Raw genomic sequence first — 6480 nt, forward strand, 5'->3', positions numbered from 1 at the left:
CTTAGTAAGAGATTAACTTAGTTAGAGATTAACTTAGTTAGAGATTAACTTAGTAAGAGATTAACTTAGTAAGATATTAACTTAGTTAGAGATTAACTTAGTAAGAGAGTAACTTAGTTAGAGATTAACTTAGAGATTAACTTAGTAAATATTAACTTAGTTAGATATTAACTTAGTAAGATATTAACTTAGTTAGATATTAACTTAGTTAGAGATTAACTGAGTAAGAGATTAACTTAGTAAGAGATTAACCTAGTTAGAGATTAACTTAGTTGCATATTAACTTAGTTAGATATTAACTTAGTAAGAGATTAACTTACTAAGATGTTAACTTAGTAAGAGATTAACTTAGTAAATATTAACTTAGTAAGATATTAACTTAGTAAGAGAGTAACTTAGTAAATATTAACTTAGTTAGATATTAACTTAGTAAATATTAACCTAGTAAGATATTAACTTAGTAATATATTAACTTAGTAAGATATTCACTTAGTAAGAGATTAACTTAGTTGGATATTAACTTAGTAATATTAACTTAGTTAGAGATTAACTTAGAGATTAACTTAGTAAGAGATTAACTTAGTAAGAGATTAACTTAGTAAGATATTAACTTAGTTAGAGATTAACTTAGTAAGAGATTAACTTAAAGATTAACTTAGTAAGAGATTAACTTAGTAAGAGATTAACTTAGTTATTAACTTAGTAAGATATTAACTTAATTAGAGATTAACTTAGTAAGAGATTAACTTAGAGATTAACTTAGTAAGATATTAACTTAGTTAGAGATTAACTTAGTAAGATATTAACTTATTAAGAGATTAACTTAGTAAGATATTAACTTAGTAATAGATTAACTTAGAGATTAACTTAGTTAGATATTAACTTAGTAAGAGATTAACTTAGTAAGATATTAACTTAGTAAGATATTAACTTAGTAAGAGATTAACTTAGTAAGATATTAACTTAGTAAGATATTAACTTAGTAAGATATTAACTTAGTTAGAGATTAACTTAGTTAGAGATTAACTTAGTAAGATATTAACTTAGTTAGAGATTAACTTAGTAAGATATTAACTTATTAAGAGATTAACTTAGTAAGATATTAACTTAGTAAGAGATTAACTTAGTAAGATATTAACTTAGTAATAGATTAACTTAGAGATTAACTTAGTTAGATATTAACTTAGTAAGAGATTAACTTAGTAAGATATTAACTTAGTAATAGATTAACTTAGAGATTAACTTAGTTAGATATTAACTTAGTAAGAGATTATCTTAGTAAGAGATTAACTTAGTTATAGATTAACTTAGTAAGATATTAACTTAGTAAGATATTAACTTAATAAGAGATTAACTTAGTAAGATATTAACTTAGTTAGAGATTAACTTAGTTAGAGATTAACTTAGTTATAGATATTAACTTATTTAGATATCAACTTAGTAAGAGATTAACTTAGTAAGATATTAACTTAGTTAGAGATTAACTTAGTAAGATATTAGCTTAGTTAGAGATTAACTTAGTTAGAGATTAACTTAGTAAGAGATTAACTTAGTAAGAGATTAACTTAGTTAGATATTAACTTAGTTAGATATTAACTTAGTAAGAGATTAACTTAGTAAGAGATTAACTTAGTGAGATATTAACTTAGTAATATATTAACTTAGAGATTAACTTAGTAAGATATTAACTTAGTAAGAGATTAACTTAGTAAGAGATTATCTTAGTAAGATATTAACTTAGTAATAGATTAACTTAGAGATTAACTTAGTAAGATATTAACTTAGTAAGAGATTAACTTAGTAAGATATTAACTTAGTTAGAGATTAACTTAGTAAGATATTAACTTAGCAAGAGATTAACTTAGTTAGATATTAACTTAGTAAGATATTAACTTAGTAAGATATTAACTTAGTAAGAGATTAACTTAGTAAGAGATTAACTTAGTAAGATATTAACTTAGTTAGAGATTAACTTAGTAAGATATTAACTTAGTAAGATATTAACTTAGTAAGATATTAACTTAGTTAGAGATTAACTTAGTAAGATATTAACTTAGATAGATATTAACTTAGATATTAACTTAGTAAGAGATTAACTTAGTAAGAGATTAACTTAGTTAGATATTAACTTAGTAAGATATTAACTTAGTAAGAGATTAACTTAGTAAGATATTAACTTAGTTAGATATTAACTTAGTTAGATATTAACTTAGATAGATATTAACATAGTAAGATATTAACTTAGTTAGAGATTAATTCAGTAAGATATTAACTTAGTAAGATATTAACTTAATAATAGATTAACTTAGTAAGAGATTAACTTAGTAAGAGATTAACTTAGTTAGATATTAACTTAGTAATATATTAACTTAGTAAGAGATTAACTTAGAGATTAACTTAGTTATAGATTAACTTAGTAAGATATTAACTTAGTTATATATTAACTTAGTTAGATATTAACTTAGTAAGAGATTAACTTAGTAAGATATTAACTTAGTAAGATATTAACTTAGTAAGAGATTAACTTAGTAAGAGATTAACTTAGTAAGATATTAACTTAGAGATTAACTTAGTAAGATATTAACTTAGTAAGATATTAACTTAGTTAGAGATTAACTTAGTAAGAGATTTACTTAGTAAGAGATTAACTTAGTAAGAGATTAACTTAGTAAATATTAACTTAGTAAGATATTAACTTAATAATAGATTAACTTAGTAAGAGATTAACTTAGTACGATATTGACTTAGTAAGAGATTAACTTAGTAAGATATTAACTTAGTTAGAGATTAACTTAGTAATAGATTAACTTAGTTAGAGATTAACTTAGTAAGATATTAACTTAGTAAGAGATTAACTTAGTAAGATATTAACTTAGTAAGATATTAACTTAGTTAGATATTAACTTAGTTAGAGATTAACTTAGTTATATATTAACTTAGTTAGAGATTAACTTAGTTTTATTTTAACTCAGTTAGAGATTAACCTAGTTAGAGATTAACTTAGTAAGATATTAACTTAGTAAGATATTAACTTAGTAAGATATTAACTTAGATATTAACTTAGTAAGATATTGACTTAGATATTAACTTATTAAGATATTAACTTAGTAAGAGATTAACTTAATAAGAGATTAACTTAGAGATTAACCTCGTTAGAGATTAACCTCGTTAGAGATTCACCTAGTCAGGGATAACTTACTAACAGTTATTTCAAAGTAAATAAACAGCAATGGTTTAACACAAAGCAACATTCCGCACACGTTCAACATTCACCAGTCTGGCTCGCTTCAACCAATGCTGGTGAACTGCAAGATGGATCATTACAGGTGAAGGACATTTTTATTTAAACTTTCGTGACTGCAGCGGTCCGTATTCTAACGGTTCTTTCGGTAAAACAAAGTTAACGTACATAGAAAAAAATAATAATCCAAATAAAGCGATTAAAAATATCACGACCTTTCGGTTGCAACACAAGCGTATGACGGACCGCTTTGTGTTTGCGTATCGAAACGTCGTGATGTTTTTAATAACTTTTTTTTCGATCTACGTAGCTTAATTAAAAGATACTCTTTGGTTCTTTCGGTAAAGTCACGTAGGTATACATTTTATATAGAGTATGGATTCCTGCAGTCACGAAAGCTTCAAATCTAGATTTTACTGAAAGAACCATAGAACACAGGCAAGGACCCTATCAGATATGGGTCCTATAACCAAAGGCAACATCACCCCCTGCTGGCAAATACCTGTTTAGGTTGTTCTATGGATGTCATAGGCACGTGGAATTTCCATTTGGCTCAGGGTTGTGTTTACCTTGTGCTCCACAAGGACAAGCTGTCATGAGGGGGTCCCTTAGGCTAAAATGAAGCTGACGCTCAGATCATTTGTTACAGTGTGTGTGCAATATGAATACATTTATAATCTTTCACAACTATCGACATATGCCTTCAACTAATGTTTGTATCATGTATTTCACTGTCTAAAAACATCTAAATACGACAAAAAAACAAAGTGAAATCACGCGTCGCTATGTGCAAATGACTGCGTACAGTGTTAGCATTTTTATATTTGCATGGCACGCCTTAAGTGTACTACATTTCGAGGACAACATTTGCCCTTTGATGGGTCAAAACATGTTTTTTACATTTTAGCACCCGATTTGAAGATGGATTGTAGCCCTTGAACGTCATTGTCCCATAGTTGTGGAGTTGGGTGCTCTATGCAATGCATTTGGATTAATGTGGCTTATTTATAGCACCTCATCTCAAACAACGCGGTGGGCATGTTTACTCTATATTATTAATCTACGTTTTACATTTAATTATTAATGAAAAACACAGTTGCGTAATATGAATATGTACAAAATACATAGCAGTAGTAATGATGGCTACTACAATAATGTACTTCATGAAGGTTGACTAGAGTACATTTTTTATCGTATTTCCCATTGCCATGACAACAAACATTTGTTGCAACATACGTATTGTGGTAGCAATGATGGTCTGCTAGCTTGCAGGGCCGTGAGAGAAAGCGGCGGCTTATTGCGGAGGCCTTTATCCAGCAGTGGATCGACCATGGCTGATGACGATCCACTGTAGTGCCCTCATCTATACGCAGAAAACGAATCGCTGGTGTGTTGCATGATGAGGTGGCCCAGACCCTTTCACACGATGCTCTATTTGAAGTTAAACATCATATTCACGTGGAGCCACATCTCCACATTCGATATAAAATGTTGCCAGTATCAAACACACCGTAATACCCGCACCTCCGATTAGCACGGTTGGCTACGTACGGGGCAGAACACGCGTACGTGTGTGTCCACACTTCTACACGAGGATAAGTGGACGGAGATAAGCATTGATATTTGGATCCACCAACAATACCCCGCATATCGGTGTGGATAAGAAGAGTTTCCAACATGCGCGTTGCTATATGTATGAGTTCCCTAACACAGAAACGGAATTCTTGTTTTGCAAGAATAATGCGAGAATAATGTGATGTTTGTTGTTGTCGTTACAGTGTTCACAAAGGCGTGGAGTCGATGGATGGCTTTGGCCAGTATTCTGGTGCGTATACCAATGACTTTCAAGGAAATCTCAAATGCGGCGATTCCTCAGAAAGTAGAGAAGCCAAAGAGAACGTTGGAGGTGAGATAATGAGACTTGGTGTATGAGTACATGTGATGGGTAGTCTCAAATGGTTTCGTTTTATTGTTGCGTAAAGCATCAGTCGCTTCACCAGCATTGGTGCAAGCAAGCTTGAAGATACTCAATGTCGAAACCAATACAGAGCTTTCCTGTGTTGTACCAATGCTGCTGATGGGATGTGCAAATCATACTTTTATATTTTTTTACGTGGAGGCGCATATATGGGAAGGGGTCATAGCTGCTTATTTATGTAGTTACCTATAGTATTCTCCACAATCGTGCTCATTATACGTTTGTGTTAACTGTACATTGCAACCTTCTTCCTAATATTCCGAAGGGACTTTTCAGATTTCTCTTTAATTGTATAATTATGTAATAATAGGGGTTTTCCCCTTTTTTCTGGCAACAAAACTGAAACCTTTTTAACAAGGATTCACGTTACTGCATAAACCACAATAATTGCAGTCAAAATGCAAACAAAAAACATACTATGATAATATATGCATTGTCCTTGAAACTGAAAACATATCTCTTTTTTTCCCCAGAAAACTCGGAAGACTTTAGTATCAGTGAAATGCGATCAGTTTCTGAAATTCGTATCCTTTTTTAGATTGCCTCTTTAAAACAAAAAAATAATCGATCATATCAAGTGAGGGCCCTTGCCTGTAAGATTGGTATTTCACTCACCAGAATTGAGCTTCAACCGGACTAGACTTTGCTTTTTTGTTGTTGCATCAACGCTGCTGAAATTATTCACTCCGAGAAAGACGTGTGGCCGCTCGGATGTGTAATACATCGCCTTATTTTTTTATATTATGTGCAGGGACAGGTATGTGACAGAGGAGTATTGCATGCTTGATGTTTTTGTGCTATTTTTACTATGTTCATTTGTGAACATTCAACAAAATGTATATGAAATTAATGAGTGGACTTCCTTCAGCTGTGTTGCTTTTGAAACGAAGTAAGAACCAACCAGGTAGGCTTCAGCGGTAGAGGGATCAGCTCACAATCTCAAGGTTGTGAAATTCAAATCCTGATTGGAGGTTGACTCAGCCCATTTTCCCTCTGGGGTTAATATAAAATTATTACCACTTTGTTGGGGAAGTCAACTGGTTGTCCTATAAGAATGTGGAATTTCCACCACTGGTTCAGGGCTGTAAACAGGAGTTTAGCACCGCCTCAGTGCTCATTTGAGCAGGAAATCACCGACTTTTTTGTTTACCTTGTTTACCTTAGAAGTGTCTTAGTCTGTCTTCTGGGTTCTTTCGGTAAAGTCACCCACGTTAAAGGGAAATAATAAAATAATAAAATAAAACAATAATATAAAATTCTC

General features: G+C 30.7%; 1 long non-coding RNA gene across 1 annotated transcript; it reads left to right on the top strand.

Annotated features, from left to right (window-relative positions):
• The first annotated feature begins 3045 nt into the window (after window positions 1–3045).
• On the top strand, window positions 3046–5743 carry LOC142916513 (uncharacterized). The gene is made up of 3 exons (XR_012936526.1): window positions 3046–3326; window positions 5020–5147; window positions 5693–5743. It is a non-coding gene; the product is annotated as an uncharacterized LOC142916513 (long non-coding RNA).
• Window positions 5744–6480: the final 737 nt, after the last annotated feature.

Source organism: Petromyzon marinus, unplaced genomic scaffold, assembly GCF_048934315.1.
Source record: "Petromyzon marinus isolate PM22_M1 ecotype Great Lakes invasive population unplaced genomic scaffold, UKy_Petmar_22M1.pri1.0 PM_G_Scaffold_39, whole genome shotgun sequence".
Classification (NCBI taxonomy): Eukaryota; Metazoa; Chordata; class Hyperoartia; order Petromyzontiformes; family Petromyzontidae; genus Petromyzon; species Petromyzon marinus.